This window comes from Crocodylus siamensis, chromosome 1 (genome assembly GCF_052110815.1).
Source record: "Crocodylus siamensis isolate JL-2025a chromosome 1, ASM5211081v1, whole genome shotgun sequence".
Taxonomy (NCBI): Eukaryota; Metazoa; Chordata; order Crocodylia; family Crocodylidae; genus Crocodylus; species Crocodylus siamensis.
The window spans coordinates 361383281-361400336 of record NC_143395.1 but is presented as its reverse complement, the minus strand read 5'-3'; the positions used below and the strand labels follow the sequence as shown (position 1 = coordinate 361400336).

The 17056-nt window shown below is 45.6% G+C and overlaps 1 long non-coding RNA gene across 1 annotated transcript; it reads left to right on the top strand.

The window, feature by feature from the left end:
- The first annotated feature begins 57 nt into the window (after window positions 1–57).
- Window positions 58–15984, top strand: LOC149874958 (uncharacterized). The gene is made up of 3 exons (XR_016438850.1): window positions 58–426; window positions 1129–1252; window positions 10974–15984. It is a non-coding gene; the product is annotated as an uncharacterized LOC149874958 (long non-coding RNA).
- The last annotated feature ends 1072 nt before the right edge of the window (window positions 15985–17056 follow it).

Below are 17056 nucleotides of genomic sequence, written 5' to 3'. Positions count from 1 at the left end.
CCTATTGGTTGGAAAAGGGTGGGGCGGGGTGAAGCCCGGAGGGATCCACCGCGAGAAGGGGAAGCGGCCAATGAGCAGGGGCCCCGCCGCAGGGGCCCCGCCGCGGTCGCCTCCCGCCCCCTGCGGGTGACGTCACGCGCGAGCCTCCAACACCCTACGGCATCCTGCGCCCGCCCCTCCTCCAGCCGCCGCCGCGCCACGTGCTGGGGTGCCGCCCCCCTGCCCCTGGGGACAGGTCTTTGCCCCAGCGCGGCTCTTATTGCTATGGGGGGGAGGGAGCGGTACAGTCGCACCCTCTTTGATTCCTGCTCCACCCAGTACTTAAAACCAAGCTGCGCAGAGTGGCAGGCGTGTTGGGCTAAGGACGTGGACAGACAAGGGCGTTTGGCAGGATGTAATCTTTTATGAGATCCGTCTGTGGCACAGGTACCACCAGTGGTATGCAGACAACCTGTCCTGCTGAACAGACTTATTATAATTACGTTATATGACAGCATTTTGCTGGTGGTACTTAAGGTTGCAGCATTTTAAACTGGTGGTGTGCAATCAGTCAGAGTTTGGGAATTGCATATTAGACCGGCTAAATAGTTGGGGAAATTGTTCTTTACAAGTTATAGAAATTTAGGGTTCGAAGGGACCTCAGGAGGTCTTGTGCAACCCCCTGCTCAAAGCAGGACCACCCCCAACTAGGTCTTTTTCTGCAGAGTTATTGGGGCGAAATATACTTCTTTATTCCCCGGAGCTTGCAAAGAACATTTTTTCCAACTTAGTTGGTCTAATAAAAGATACCACATCTACCCAAAAACCTTAGTCTGCCTATGACATTGGCAGCAGCATTTCTAGTCAGCTGAGGGGGAACCACCTGACTTTATGGCTCATTATAATCCACCTGATTCCTTTGACTCTGCCTTCTAGATGCATTAACTACCCTCTGTCTTATTTTTTAATGCTCTTGATGTCTCAGTAATCAAGCTACTCCTTCCACCACTAGGGTGACCACTCATCCCTAATTGGGTGGGACAGCCCAGAATGGGATCATCATAGTCCCAGCACCAGGCTGCATGACTCCAAGACACTGTTTGTCCCAGATCTGCAGCAGTGTGTAAGGATCCGGGTTTCTCCTTGCAGCTTCGCAGTGTTCCAGCTTGCAAGGGGCTGCTGGGAGCTAGATGCAGGGGGCATCACACACACCCGTGCACACCTGCACATGGACAGGAAACAGCCAGGCAGTATGAGGAGCAACTCTCTACAGGTAAGTATATGGGGCTGGGGGCGGTAGATCAAGGTGCTCATGGTGAGGGAGGGAGTCCCTCCCAGCCAGGGTGGCACATGGGGCCCCTGGGCTGGAGCAGAACAGAGCCACAGGCAGCTCATCCAGGGGGACTGGGGAAGGGCATGTACTCCTTGGGGGAGCATGGTGTGGGGACATGCCTCCCAGATTTGTGCACGGGGCAGGGGCAGATGCAGGCTGACTGCTGTGAGTTCAGGGCTCCCTGCTGCTGCCCTTCCCCTGGGAGCCCCATGACACTGTGGCAGCAGCCAAGGTGGCAATAGTATGCAGCTGTTCCTCTTATTGCTGCCAGGTGGGCAGGGGATGTAAAGGCAGTGCAGGGCTTCCAAGGAAAGGGTAGAAGGCTTGGAAGCCCCAAGGCCTCAGCGGGCAGCCCACCCCTGCCCGCTCAGCTCCAGTCCAACCATGCCTCCAGCCGGGGCAGGGGACGGGGTCGAGGGCACGTTTTCTGCCTTCCAGTTTGGAAAAGGTGGCCACCTAATCTGCCACTGGGCTGTCTGATCGTTGCTCCTCTCAGTGCAGTTCCTATTACACTGTTTTTAACTCTAGCAAAAAACATTAACTGAGGTGTGGCTATAACTTTCCATGAAGTAGTGGGCGCCTGATTCAAGAAGGCTGGGTTGCATTTTAGGAATCTGGGGAAAAAAATCATAACGTGATCATAAAATGAGCAGGGAGTAAGCTGAAAATTAACCAAACAGAAGTTCTCTCTCACACAAAATGCAATTGAAGTATGGATCTCATTGCCAGCAGATGTTGTGGAAGCTGACTGTTTAGCCAAATTCAAAAAAAGGATTGAACAAATTCTTGGAGGAAAGGGGCATCAGTAGCTATTGAGGACAGGGGTTAAGGATACAGCCTCTGAATTAGAACTTACTATACCTTAAATGTTGAAGGCCACAGATTAGAGAAGAACAAAGGTGGGGGTGGGGAGCCTTGGTCATACCCAGCTTACCCTCTTTCAGCCTCCACTCTCTGCCCGTGTGACACTGGGAGACTGGGCAACATGGACCTATTGTCTTACCAGTTAATGGCATTCCTTATGTTCTAGATGTACATTCAGTTCTAAGGTCTACAGGCTTAGAGGAGAAACATGTTTTAATTATTCTTCTTAGTTTGTTACATTTTTTTAATACATGCATGCTATAGCAAATGAATGCATGTTCCAGTAGTTATATTTGTATTTGCTTTGATCTTAACTGAATAATATAGCTCTAGGCCCTTAGCATATTAGAGTAAAGTTTCTCATTTCTATTAATCTGAAGAAAAATAAGTGCTGGTTGTATATAATAATGGACCACACCACATACACCTCCCTTTTTAAAACTGTAGATCCCGATGGATATAGCCCATCTTCACAAGCGACAGATTGCTCAGTACCCATTTACATGAACCATGTGGCCCAGCCATGGCTGGTGCACATGTAGTCCAACACAACTATGAACAACACCTGCCCCAATGGACCACACATGGCCCAGCCCCTAGTTCCACAGTCCATGTTCAGCCCTGCCCTGGAATTTGTAGGCAGCTAGTTCAGATTACTGTGGCTTACATACTGGCTCAAGGTCCCAAGTGGTCTGATGGGGTTATCAAATGAGTTACATCTTGCCTGTTCAGTTACCCTGGACTCTTATTCAACTTTCCCCCCCCACCCCATTTATCACTCAATAGCAATACAGCTGGCAGAATCCTTGGACCAAAATGCCTAGGCCAGTTCCCAGGCAGAGTCCCAATCATGTAAACAGCCATGGCTGTTCTCTCTCAAGTTTATGTGTTTTTCTCACTCTACCTTCCCTTCTACCTACTTTTTCCAACCAGTCTGTTTACACTGGAGCTTCTTTAAAGTCCATCTCCATCAGAGAAACAACAGGGAGTCTTCAAGTGCTGGGGCTTGAATCCACTTGGCCCCAGATGTGTCAATATATTCAACTGGTTTCATCATTACCTTGATTACCCATTCCCTAGTGTACAAGATAGGGAAACTGACACACAGCATTATTGTAGCAAGAGACATTTAACCTGGACATCTTGTAAATAGCATCTGTCATAACCTGGAAAATGAGCTAGGGTTGGAGTGATGCTGTGGTTATGATGGAATTTTTGGTGATATCTTTTATTAGACTAATGGTAGAGTTGGAAAAGATACTAGACAAGCTTATGGGCACATAATGCCTTTCCTTAGGTCTGAGAGAAGGACAGACAAGAAAGGCATTGTGTGCCTGAAACCTTGTCTAACATCTCTCCCAGTTGGTTCAATAAAAGGTATCACCAAAAAAATCCTTGCCTCAAGTAAGGACTGAAATCTACAGTCAGTGCACATGTTAAACCTATTTAAAAAAAAAAATCATGGGATTGTTGATCCTCAAGTAAGTCCCAGTGAGACATAAAAATGTGCTCTCTCACTTTCAGAAGCTAAGGATGCTTTAGGAGAGGAAAGGGATGCACACTGATTTGACAGAACAATTCTTTTAGGCTAGGGACAGACATTCAAAAAGCTGGAGCCTGAACTGATTCAACCTTTGCAGGTTAGTCTAGCCTGCCCAGGCTGAACCGGTTTGTAACCAGACAAACATGCTCTCTGGACTGAGGCAATGTGGGGAGATGCCTGCAGTTGCTCAGGCCAGACTCAGAGCATGCTCGAGCTGGCCCTTGCCTTCAGGGAAGCTGTGCTGGGGGGGGCATGGCCAACCCAGGCTGAACTGGCCCTCCCTGTGCCACTGACAGGGACCCAAGCCAGGTCTGCCCTTACTCCCACCTCGCTGCTGCAGCAGGGGTGCAGGGAACAGAGTCCCTGCTGGTCCCTGCTCGGGCTCAAACAGCCTAGCTGGGCTGGAGCAGAGAGCCCTGCCCAAAGAGCATGCCAGGATGCTGGGGGTCTCTGATTTAACTCAAACCAGCAAAGGTTCTGGGACAAACAATGCATAAACAGGTTTGAGCCAAATCAGTTAAGTCTCATACATTCAACCAGGTTTATCTCAAACCGGTTTCAGCCATTTGGAAACTGGTTTATGTGCACTGCATGTCTGTTCTGTTACATGTTTAAACCAGTTTCTGATCACTTAAATCAATTTATGTGTAATGTCTGTGCCTGACCTTAAGGAAAAGCTCCTGGAGATCCTCACATTTTGTAAGTTTGTTTTCCTTATAGTAGGTATATTTTGAAAACACTACAGTTCCTTCTTTACCAGGCTGTGAAGAAAGGTGCTTCATTATTCTCATAGCTCTAAAGACCTTTCAGTTTTGAGAACGATTCATAATTCTATAAAACTATTTTTTCTGTATGTTCAGACTTACTCCAAGTAAAAGCATTCCAGAATAAAAGAAAAACAAAGTATGTGAAGAGAGAATTTAAAAATAAGTTCAGCCCTCTTTTCCTTTGTTTTATAATTCCCTTTAGACTACTCAAAAGTAATGAATTCTTATGGCTTTCTGCCAGGTGTTTGAAATTCAGTTTACAACCATCAGGAAACATGGAAAAACAACCCACAGCATACCATTGTTTGCTCAGGAAGTTGTTTTCATACATAATGTTAGAAATAGAAACATGTATTGCAATATTGATATTTAACAATGTGATTTTTAAATATGACTTTTTGTGATTGCTAGACATAAGCATTTGCATATAAAACCTATTCTTTACCCGGGTGTACAAGCTATGAGACTTTTGACTAAAACATTATTTGTATTGATGCAGCTCCAGATATGCTTAGAGTACATATAAATGTGTATTTGAAGCATTAGTGCAAAATGATATGGCTGTGCATAAAAAGCATACACCACATTGACTCAAATACCGGAAGACCCTGCATATAAGACAATCCCCAATAATTAGACTCTGTATATGGAAAAATTATTCTAATTTTCCAGGTGTAGAATCTAATTATTGGTTTATTGTCTTGAAGTCATCCTCTTCCCACTGCTACAGCAGGGAAAATAATGGCTGGGGAGTCGGGTAGTCCCCTTGCCCTCTGCCCCCCCTCCCCAGTTTCTTCCTGTCCTCCCTTAGCGTCAGACCTCACTCAGGCTGTGTTCCTTCCCCACAATGTGAAAGTGAGCTAGCTGCATGGGGGTTGGGGAGGGGGATAAGGGAAGAGGGCAGCAAGGAACAGAAGACTGCTATGGGTCTGACTCTGAACCCAAACCTAACTGCTGAAAATTTCAGTGCAGGCATGCCATAAGCACGCTGTGAGTATCACTTTTGTGCCTACTTATACATAGTACAAACTGTGTATGAATTGAATTCAGAGGAATAAGGCTCATGACTTATATAATTCACTAGGCTGGTCCCACAGCCCAGCACTGCTCAGTATTCTAATATTATCAAAGCCGTACTCTGTCTGTCTGTCCATCTGTCCATAACGCTTTATTCACACTCTGATTGGCTGGCTGAATCAGCCAGTCAGAGTGCGAATAAGTGCTTGGCCAGGAACTGGTGGTGTGACAGAGTGCCACCATGATGGCAGGGACATAGGGGATGTGGGAGGAGTGGGGGGGGGGGGGGCTGGCCTCACCCTGCCACCGCTCTGCTCCCTGGTGGCACAGCAGCACTGGCCTCACCCCCATGCCCTACTCCCAGCAGGTGGCAACGATGGAACAGGGGCTGGCCTTGCCCCCCACTTGCTCCTTGGAGGTGGCAGTGGCAGCGCGTGGGGGGGAGCGTGGTCAGGCATGGCCACCAACGCTGGTCTCGGCCCGCTCCTCCCTCCTCCTGTCATTGCTGCCTGCAGGGCCAATGCAGTGCCAGTCGGGGGAGGAGCAGGCCCAATGCAGGTGGGAGAAGGAGCGGGCATGCTGCAGCAGTAGTGGTGGAGGGGGGAGGGGAAGAGTGGACCCAGGCCCTGTGCAGGGGAGGAGGGAGGAGGAGCAAGCCTGAGGTGGGGAGAAGCCAGTCTGCCATGGTGGGAAGGAGGGGAAGCAGTGGGCCCTGCCTGGCCTGATGCAGCATCAGCAGGGGAAGGGGAGGAGTGGGCCTCCTCCTCCCCTCCCTTGCCCTTCTCTCCCCCATGTCAGCCTCGAGCCCACTCCTCCCATCTGCCCCCCTCCCCACCGGCTTCTCCCCACCCTCAGGCCTGGTCCTCCCTCACATCGGGCCCGGGCCTGCTCTTCCCCTCCCCATGCCTCTGTGGCGGGGAGGGGGGAGTGTGCCTGGACCCCAAGGAGGAGGGAAGGGGGGAGCGGGCCCAGATGGGGGAGTGCACCCCTGCCTGCTTCCCTCCACCCGTCATTCTTGGCTGGCAGTTGGCTAGTGTATATATACTCACCAAAGCCAACCATGGTCCAAGCACTTAGGGACCAGCTATCTTGAGACTGAAGGATGGAAGAAACATGATCAAGAAAAGGGAAGCCATCAGCACCCACTGAAAGGAGCATTTTAAACATCTTTTTGATTGAGACTGCTATTGACAAGAGTGTTCTCCCTCCATCCCACAACACCCACTCAAAGATGATCTTGGAATCTGTCCAATGCTTGATGAGCTAAAAGAAAGCTGTCAAGTAGATGGAGAATGCCTGCCAAACATCTGTCCATTAAACAGACATTTAAGGCTGGTTAAGGAACAGGAATCACTGGAAACAGCAAAGAAAGGCACTGCACAGGAACAGCTGGGAATAAAGAGGAAGTCAGAATGTATTTAGTGGTTCATCATGACTTGAAGAAGAGTTGGTGCTGATGGAGACTAGGCATAATCATAGATAATTTGGGCTGTAAGGAATGTCAGGAGGTCATCGGCCCAGCGTGAAGGGTTGGCTGCTGGTCCACAGGAAGGCTGGCTGCCGAACCGGATGTGACCACAGACCGACAAACCGTGGACTGGAAGTGACCAGCATACTGCGGACTGACAGCCAGCCCTGGGTTGGCTACCTGCCCACAGCATGCCGGTCACTTCCAGTCTGCGGTTTGCCGGTCCTCGCCTAAAAAGGTTGGGAACCCCTGATCTAGTCCAAACCCCTGCTCAAAGCAAGACTATCTCCAACTAGATCGCCCAGGCAAAGTTTTGTACAGGCTGGTCCTAAAAACCTCCAAAGATGGAGATTCCACCACCCTTCTAGGTAACTTGGTTCAGTGCTTTGCTACCTCCCTAGTGAGAAAGTTTTTCCTAACTTATAACCTAAACTGCCCTTGCTGCAACTTGAGCCCATTGCTCCTTGTTCTGTCATCTGTCACCACTGAGAACAGTCTAGCTCCACCCTTCAGCTAGTTGAAGGCTGATATTAATTCTCCTCTCAGTCTTCTCTTCTACAGGCTAATAATCCCAGTTCCTTCATCCTCTCTTCATAAGTCACATGCCCCAGCCCCCTAACCATTTTTGTTGCCCTCCACTGGACTGTCTCCAGTTTGTCCACATCCTCTCTAGTGGGAGGCCCAAAACTGGACATAATACTCCATCTGTGGCCTCACCAATACCAAATACAGGGGAAGAATCAATTCATTCAGTCTTCTGACAATGCTTCTGCTAATGCAGTCCAGTATGCCGTTAGCCTTCTTTGCAACGAGATCATATGAGGAGAAGCCTGAGGAGGGATTAGATAACAAGTCTAGAAATACCTGAATGTTCTATTGCACTTATTTCATTCTATACTCCATGAATGTACAAGGGGGAAAAGATACATTTCTACATAGGAAATTATTGAAAAATGTAAGAGTAATCTTAAATATATATTCTAGATTCTTCCTTCCCTTTATGAACCAGAGCATACCACTCTCCATTGTAATGACAAGGTGGCGGTGAATAAATAATTGCCTTTTACATTCAATGCATTTCTCTCCTGCAAGTACAGGAGCATGAAGACAAAAACACAAACAAAAATTGTATATAACCTAATGTGAGTAAGAGACTGATCAGATCACAGTCTAGGTATTGGCCCGTGCTGCCCGAATATTGGGTAACTCATCAAATACTATCAGAAAGTTTGTAAATCCATTTCAACAAAATTCAGATGTTGAGCATGAAGACTAAAGAAAGTTTCAGGTTTCATAAGGTTTGTGGGTTTTGCACTTTAAATAACAGGCAAAACCTAGCTACAAATATATACTGCTGTTTTGGTAGGTTTCTAAACAAAGACTACTCAGAACTATTAAAATGTTTGCAAAACATTTAAAGAGATACTGCCCAATTCCAATATAAGGACATGGCAAATAAGCCAGTGGTAAGCAAAAGTTCAGCAGAACTGCCAGTGAAAATACCATGCATGTAATACAGCTGCAGCAGCCAACTATCATAATACCAGCAAGTTACATAATCCCATATATACTGTAAGTCAGTGTTTCTCAAACTTTTATGTAACAGAACCGATCTGTAAACATCAATGTCTAGTCCTGACCCAGTGCCCCTCACTCCCAACCCACTGTCCCCAGGCCCCAGCCCCCCCCAGTGTGTGGGGCAGGGGGAGGCCCCAAGCAGCCCCTTGCAGGCTGGAGATCTGCCAGCTTGCAAAGGAAAAGCCATCATTTCCCACTTTTTCTCATTTAAAGGAGAGTCCATTTTTTAAAGTTTGTTGAACCATTTTAAAGTTTGTTTCCTACACTTTTGGGTCGCAACCCATGGGTTGAGAAACACTGCTGCAAGTGATCTTAACAATGAGGCATTAACAGGACAGTGTAACAGGACAATTTTTTAAAAGTCACAAAGGCGTTATCTCATTAAAGATACACCATATTAAAAATCAAAGCTGAAAAATGGATCATGTTTTTTTCTGGAGATAATGTCTTGTCGCCATCACCAAAGCATCTGGAGCAGTGTTGTATTGTCTGGTGTTGCTGTATTAGCAACCTTTTCCTGTTCTGGAGCATCAGGATCACTTACTGTACAAACAGTCTTATGAAACTCACTGGTACTGCTGTAAGTTAGTTACTACTGTTGTATCAAATACTATTTTTACTATAAGGGCTGCTGAATTTCTGCTTTAAAGTGGCTTATATGTCATCTCCCTAACATATTCACTATAAATTGCACTGGACAAGACCAAGAACTGTATATGAAGTAATGTTCCAGGTTTCCCTGAATTATTTCAGTAGTTTTAGTAAGATTTTTTTCTTTCCTATGAAAACTAATCAAAACAAAACAAAAACCCACAACATGACTATTTGTGACCATTGGATCACACTCTTTCTTAAGAATCTCTCTGTGTAGATAAGTTTAGGTTTGACTTGAAATTACAAACAACATTGCTGACATGATTTATAGTAGGGTGGACTGCGTCCCTAAAAGCTAATAGGCAATTTACAGTACAAGACTTCAAGCTAGCTTTATTTGGAGCCAGAACATGAATTGTTGCTTGAGTTTCCAAAAAGCCTTTCCATCTTGCAGCAAGATGCTAAGGATACAGCATGACCGATAGTATTCCCTCTTTTGAAAAAGGCTAAAAATATAGCTTATATGTGGGGATTTAGAATGGTTATCAATTACAATGCCCCACAATAGTCCAGCATAGTTTATATTACATTTTCTACCATAGAAAAGGGTTATTGGGGATGGAGCATGTTTAAGTACATGTTGTATTTACCAGCACAACCATAACATTGTTTTGCTTCTTCCCTTATTTGTGTTCCAGTCCCTTCCCGTCACACACTTTTCACAGGGTGTTGTCAAAAGCCTTATTATTCTCAAAATATGCATGATCCAAGTTTCATAGGAATAACCAGTCATGCTTTTTACAGTTGGCTTGTCAACCTTCACATACATTTAGGTTTGTTTGCTTTTTCAGGGGACAGGGAGGGTAAGCACAGAAAGCTAGAAATTGTTTGCATGAATGTATTCATCCATGCATCCTAATGTTGATATACTTTCACCAGCTCTATCATTTTTTTTCTGTTAGATCTTGGCATTTGTCACTTACGAGGGTTCTGTTTGTGTCATAAAATGCAATAATTATTTCTGGTTTCACTTCAGTAGTCCTACCTGTTGCTTCCAGGGCCCAAGCATCATTTCTCTGGGCCCCCTACAAGCTTGTAAGGTCGGCCCCCTCCCACACACACACCATCCCACATGCATAAAATCTCATGAATCATGAAAGAAAATTTTGTATTTTAATTCTGAAATTACATTCTACATTGCTGACTATTTTGTAACTTTTTGGTCGTTGGTCTTAATAATGGTATTATCCAGTTGATGTTTTGATGTTTTTGTTCAAGTAGACCAACATGGCTGGAAACATTTTACAAATAGATCAATTCACTTTAAAGCTTTATTTTTCTGGCCTTTTTCATTGCAAAATCATGAATTCTCTCCCCGAAGTCAATTTCTCTTGCAAGTTCACACTCAATAAACAAAATAGCAAGATGGCTTAACTATTCTTGTCCCATAGTCGAACACATGCAGGTTTTGATGAGTGCTAGCTTGCTGAAACTTCTTTCAGCTTCTGCTACAATCACTGGCAGTGTGCAAAAGAACCATATGGCTATGCACACTTCACTGAAAACTAGTTGCAGTTGTTTTTTGTAAATATCATTGAATAAGGTATGTGGGGGTAGTTCATACTCTTTTCCAAAAGTAGATTTGAAGATTTTTTTTTCAGATGCAACATTTTGCAAGGAAAATTCTCAGAAAGGTCTGTAGGATACCTGTGAAGTAGACACTTAGAAGCTTCATCCAGTTCCTCAGGCTGTGGTGTCACATATTTTAGGATTGAATGGAATGTAAAATAAATATCATTGTTTGCTTTGAATCTGTGCTCTAATCCATAGATAACGTTGTCCAGAGTTGCATCAAGAACATTCCTCCTGAATAAAGATTCTGGATCATTTTCAGAGATGGTAGAACCTGATTCCCCAGCTGTGTCTTCATGAAATCTTTTCCGCTTCTTGCCTCCCTTTTTTTGTAATTGTGGCAAAATTCCCATGCCTTCTGCTACAAGACATACTCCCTGTAGAATTTTGGGCCATTAATCTCCAAGTTGTTTTACTTCTTCAATAATACCAGCAACGAGAGCTGCCTCTGATTCAAGAGAGATTCTCCTGGCTTGTAAAATCTTTTTTCTGTCATCAATACTTGAAAGAACCTTGTGCCAGAAGCTAGCCAAACATTGGCGATGCATAGGGGGTGCACATGGATGCACGTGCACCCCCTGAGATCAGCTGGAGCTTCCAGGGGGTGCACAGCTGCGAAACTGGAAGTGCCACCAGAAGTACACTTCTGGTTTTGCAGCTGGCTCGGCAATTGGCTGCTAGTGTTCCCCTAGACTTGGGAGGCACCGGTTGCCTATGTAGCCAATAAAAAGCACGAAGATGAGCTGAAGTACCTTTTCAGTGCTTCCAGTTGTGATTGAGCTTCATGTGGCAATTTTAATTCAAGAGCACATTCCAGTGCTTCCAGAGTACCTGGAAGATGCTTTGTGAGTGGACGGATAGCATCAGCACGTACACCCCAGCATGTGTTTGACAGAGTGGAGTGAGCAGTATATCTTTTCTATTATAAACTTCCACCTCAGAGTGCTAGTACTGAAAAACACAAAAGTTGCTGCACAAATGTTAATGTTTCTGCAGCATTAACCCCTACAAGATTTAGTGAATGGGAAGCACAAGGAGAATACACAGCAAGTTCATTTTTGGACATAATGCAGGCCTGAACACCTTTTATTTTCCGTGACATAATAGAGCCATTATCAAAACCTTGACCTCTACAGTCATCAAGAGGAACGTTATGATGCTTCAAGCTGGGAATTAGCATTTCAGCTATCTGTTCTCCATTTTTAAAATCAAAGTTGATAAACTCAAAAAACCTTCCCTTTAATGTTAAATGTACCAGTATCTTTGTTGTGAACTACAAATTGGAATATCAACACATGTTGTTCTTGGTGAGAGACATCAGGAGTAGAATCACATATGACAGAATAATAAATGGCCTTGTCTGTCTCTGCATAGATGGCCTTCTGCACACTCTTACCCCATAATTCAATAAACTCATTCTGACTCTTCATGAGAAATAATAATGAGCCTGTCCTTGCATCATTTCGCCCTCTGTTTGCTTTTGTTTGACTTTGGCCAAATGGTCACAAGTGACGCTGTCATGATGAGCTATTCAAGAGTTCCAAGAAACTTGCCACTGTGTGGGTCACCTATCAGATTATCATCTCCTTGGAATGCTAAACCTCTTGAAGCAAGATATAAAGTAACATCCAACAATCTTTCCAATATTTCTTTCCATCCTTCTGTTAAGATTTGTTTTTGAACCCATGGGTGACTGGCATGTGCCCCCCTAGCAGCCACTCAGCAACCATCTCCCCAGGGAGCCCATCACCTAAGCAGGGAGCACTGGCTGTGAGGGGGTGCACCAGTGCTCTCAGGGGGTGCACGTGCCCTCCTGTGTGTCACCACTGTTTGAACCTTGCTGTCCACTCCCTGTCCACCTGACAATGACTGCTGTAATTACTTCCACTGGCAGTAGCAAGTTTTATGTTCTATGCTCTTTTCATATTCAGGAAGTTCATTATATAGCTTTTGCCATTTTTTCCACATTTGGTGGATACCCTTCACATTTTGCCATGATACTGCATTGTTTTTGTCTCCCTTCAGAAAGTAACCAACATGGAAAGCAATGCAGTGCTTGATTGGTAGGACTTCAAACAAGCCAGTCCATTGGTAGCTGTTCTCCATTGGAAGTCTGGCAGACAAGTTTTTTTGGGTGAATCTGATATCTTTTATTAGACCAACTTAAATAGTTGGGAAACAATTATTAAGCAAGCTTTTGGGTTCAAAAACCCTTCATCAGGCTAAGGAAGTTTCAGCAGTTGGTGTGCGTGTACTTCTGAACACAGTGGTGCACTGCTAATGGTGATATTACCTGACTATCTTTTGAAAGCATTAGATTGGAGTCACATGATGCATCTGGCAGCTTTTCTTCATTATCAGTTGCCACAGAGTCTCTATATTAAAATCATTTCCATCTGGCTTTTGTTCATCTACTTCCCTGGTCAGTATATTGCCTGAGCCAGACTGGAGAAAGGCCTTATCCATTTTGAAAAACTGGAGGATTGATTGGTGTTCTTTAGCTTCTTTTAGTTCCCTTTGTTTTACGTCCTTACGTTTCTGGCTGCCTGATTTATATTTATAGCCAGACATGGTGTGTGTGCGTGTGTGAGAAAAAGAGAGAGAGAGAGAGAGAAAGAAGGAAATGTCCTTTCCTTCCAGGCAGTAGCCCTATTCCTGTTTCAGTTCTTCTCTATGCAATGTTTAAATCACCAGGCCTAGCTCATTACTCACTTTTGGCCCTGTAAATCCTACCAGCAACACCGGTTTCCATTGTCCCTGGGATCAATGTCCCCGCTTATATGGTGCTTTGTCCCTCCCCTCCCCATCTATATACACAAGGGACTCTGGGACTTGTAGTTCTTGAGAGAGCATGTCACACAGGGAAGCATAAATCCCTCAGTCTCCCAAACTACAAGTCATTGGTGATGTGTAGGGGGTGCACGCGGTTGCACGTATACCCCATGAGTTTGGCGGTGCACCCCCTGCAAAAAGTGCCACCGACATTGCTGGTGGTACCTGCAGGTGGTTGCCTCTCACCCCCACCCAACTGACGGTGGTGTCTGCAGGTGGTCCCCAATTGCCACCAGCCACCGACAATGTTGCCAGCGACATCCGCAGGTGGTCGCCGACTGCCAGTCTGTGCTTGCAAATCCCCCCCCACCTGACCCCACCGCCAGGCTTGGTTCTTCCAGGCTGAGTGCTCCCTCGTCATCCAGAGGTCCCCTGGTAAGCTCCAGTTTGACTGAGGGGGTGGATCCGCCTCTGCTGTCTTTCACCCTTCTCTCCCCTTTCCCCCCAGAGGTGGGAAATACCTCTATTTAAAAGGAGCTCTTTCAGCCAGTCAGGAGGCTGCGATTTTTTTCAGGCTTGCTGACAGATCATTTCATTTGCAAGCCTCTTAACCTGCCTCAGTGGGGACATCTTGAGAGAGAGAAGCCATAGGTTTCATTTGCCCTTAGTATAGCATTCCCAGAGGAACAGAATGCACTGCTCTCCATCGTGTTTTAGAAGGGACAAAACTCTGCTGCTTCGATCCACACTGTGTCCAGCATGGAGCACTCCTCTCCAAGATGTGTGCACTTTAATGCTTATTACAGCCATCTCAGACTAAACCAAATAGCAAAATATCAACAATCAAAATATCTCCCCCTTCTTTTCTGTCCAGGGCAAGGGTTTCACCACAGTGCTTTATTGTTGCTTTTCTTCTCAACTTCCCTCCCTCCCTAGCATCATCTCTCTGGGAGCTTTTAACTTTCTTCTCTTAATCCAACCAGTCATTCACACCAGCTGGCCCAGAGCTCCACATCAGTCTTGGTCCTACCCTGGGCTCTCTAGCCCAATCCATCTCAGCCTCTCCCTGGGACCTGGGCTCTTGAGCCCCTTCTATGCTTCTTTTTGAGCACTGTGCTCTGTAACCCCATCCATCTTGGCCTCTCCTAGGTCCTGGACCAGGGGTGGGCAACATGCGGCCCGTGGGCCAGATACAGCCCGCCAGGCCATTCTAACTGGCCCACAGGGCCCCTAAAAAAATTAAGAAATTAATATGCATCTGCCCCTGGCTGCCTGACATGTGGCCCTCCATGGCTTGCCAAAACTCAGTAAGTGGCCCTCTGCCCAAAATAATTGTCCATCCCTGTCCTGGACTCTCTAACTCAGTAGTCAGCAACCCCCAGCATGCATGCCAAGCATGGCACGCAAGGCTATTTTGCTTGGCACACCACTGCCAGCCTGGGCTCTAAGCAGCTGCTGCCGGCCACAGAGCCCAGGCTGCTCCCAGCAGGTGGCTGGGAAGCTGCAAGCCCTGCTGCTCCATGGGCCATCTGCAGGTGGGAGGCTGCAAACAGCTGCTCCAGGCTCCGGCATGTCGGCACTCCAGCACCTTTCAAGGTAGACATTGTGGTTTTTTCAGCACTCCGGCCAAAAAATGTTGCCTACCCCTGCTCTAGCCCCTTCTTTGGCCTAACTCCCAGGCCTCTTGCTCTGCTCCTGGCCCTGCTGGGACCTCCTCCTCCTCCCCATAGTTCCCCGCTAACCACCAGTTTCTGAGATTTCCACCTCACCTTTGTTGGGAACTAGAGGCTTCTGGTCCCAGCTTAATAGTACCAGTGCCTGGCAAGACACCGATATATGTATTTGCTGTACGCTTATTCTTAACTTCAACCAGCTGCAACCCAGCAGAGATTTGGCAGACAGCTCACCCTGACTGTGACCCATCCTTGGCAAAGGGAAAGAAGATCTGGAAATATCCTGGTTGGATGACCAAAATCAAAACAGGAATTGGGCCAACTAAAATAAGGAACTTGGGAGAAAAGGGAAATTTAGCAATAGCAAAACTAACCTAAGAATAAAAAGGTATTGGCTACTAGAAGATTCCAGTTACAGATAATCATATATGGCAAGCAGAAACAGGCTTATTAATATGTATTGTAGGGAAGAGCTTATGTTAATGTATTAACAATAACACAGTAATGATAAGGTATATAAATGACAGGAATTGGGACGCCTGCTCAGAACACTCCTGAAGAAAGCCTGAAGAGATCCTGTCATTGGTCCAAGATCCTGTCATTGGTCCAAGATCCTGTCCTGTCCCCACAAGACTTCAAGGTCTGATCAACCAGTAAAGTTGTATTTACAGTATTTCAGGGTGGTGAGCTTCTGACTTGACTAGCTACAAACCTAACATTTTTAACTGCTACTGCTACTCCAATTTCAATTAGAATTGTATCTGTTAGGGTTCAATAAACTTGCTTTTAGTTTAGGATAATCATGTCTTAGTCTCTTTGCCTGGTATAAAACCCATTATAGCATCATAGGGATGCAAAACCTTAGTCCCACCCTAGACCACCGGTGTTACCCCAGCCATATGGCTGTATTACCCACAGGCTTTCTAGATGTTGGTCAGGAGTCTCTCTTTGCAGTCTGCTCAGGACCTCTTCTCACATTAGCCTCCAGGACCAAACTGCCTGCCCAGATCAGGACCTGGGCTTATATACAACCTAAACCTGGCCATTTGTGGTCACGTGTCTCTCCTGACTCTGCACTGAGTCCTCCCTACAGCTTTTTTCCTCTTAAAGAAACAGGAGCATTAAGCTCACTTTTATACATGTAACATTGAATGCTGGGAATACCAGTTGTATTTGGTCCATGGCTCACTGCCAAAGAGCAGGTACAGAGATTATTCCAAATGCTAGCTCATTACAATGAAACAAACTCTTCTGTGTGTTTTCAGCTTTTTCTTGTCACTATCTTCATTTGTAAAAAGCTAGGTTGATATAATACTAGATTCCTTAACACTAGCTAATGAGGTAAATAGATCCTCTATTCCAGGTAACGGTAGCAGGTTAGCTCACAAAGTCTTTAAAACACAATAGTCCTTTATTCCAAGGGCAAGCCTGTCCCACAGGCATCCTTCTACATCAGTCAGTCCTCAAACACTGACATAAACACAGTCCATAAAGGATTAAGTCTCAGGACCCTGCTGTGTTTACAAGTACTAACCTATAGCATAGTTAATTAGTTTACTGTGTAGTAGGGCTGCATGTGTAGACAGACTTTACTGTGGAGCTAGTTAGGCAACGCTGCAGTAAATGTCTTGTGTACATGTGCCCACGGCTTTAGAGATTACTCTCTCTTCAGACTTTTTGCTTCTCTGATTCAAGGTGTTGATAAAAGAGGTAAGCTAACTTTTCCAAAAGTATGGCTAACTTTCATTTTGGGACAAGTTTCTGGTTTTGGGTTTGTTTGTTTTTTAAAACAAAACATTTTTATCTTTTGCCAGTCCAAATTAATGTCAGCCATTT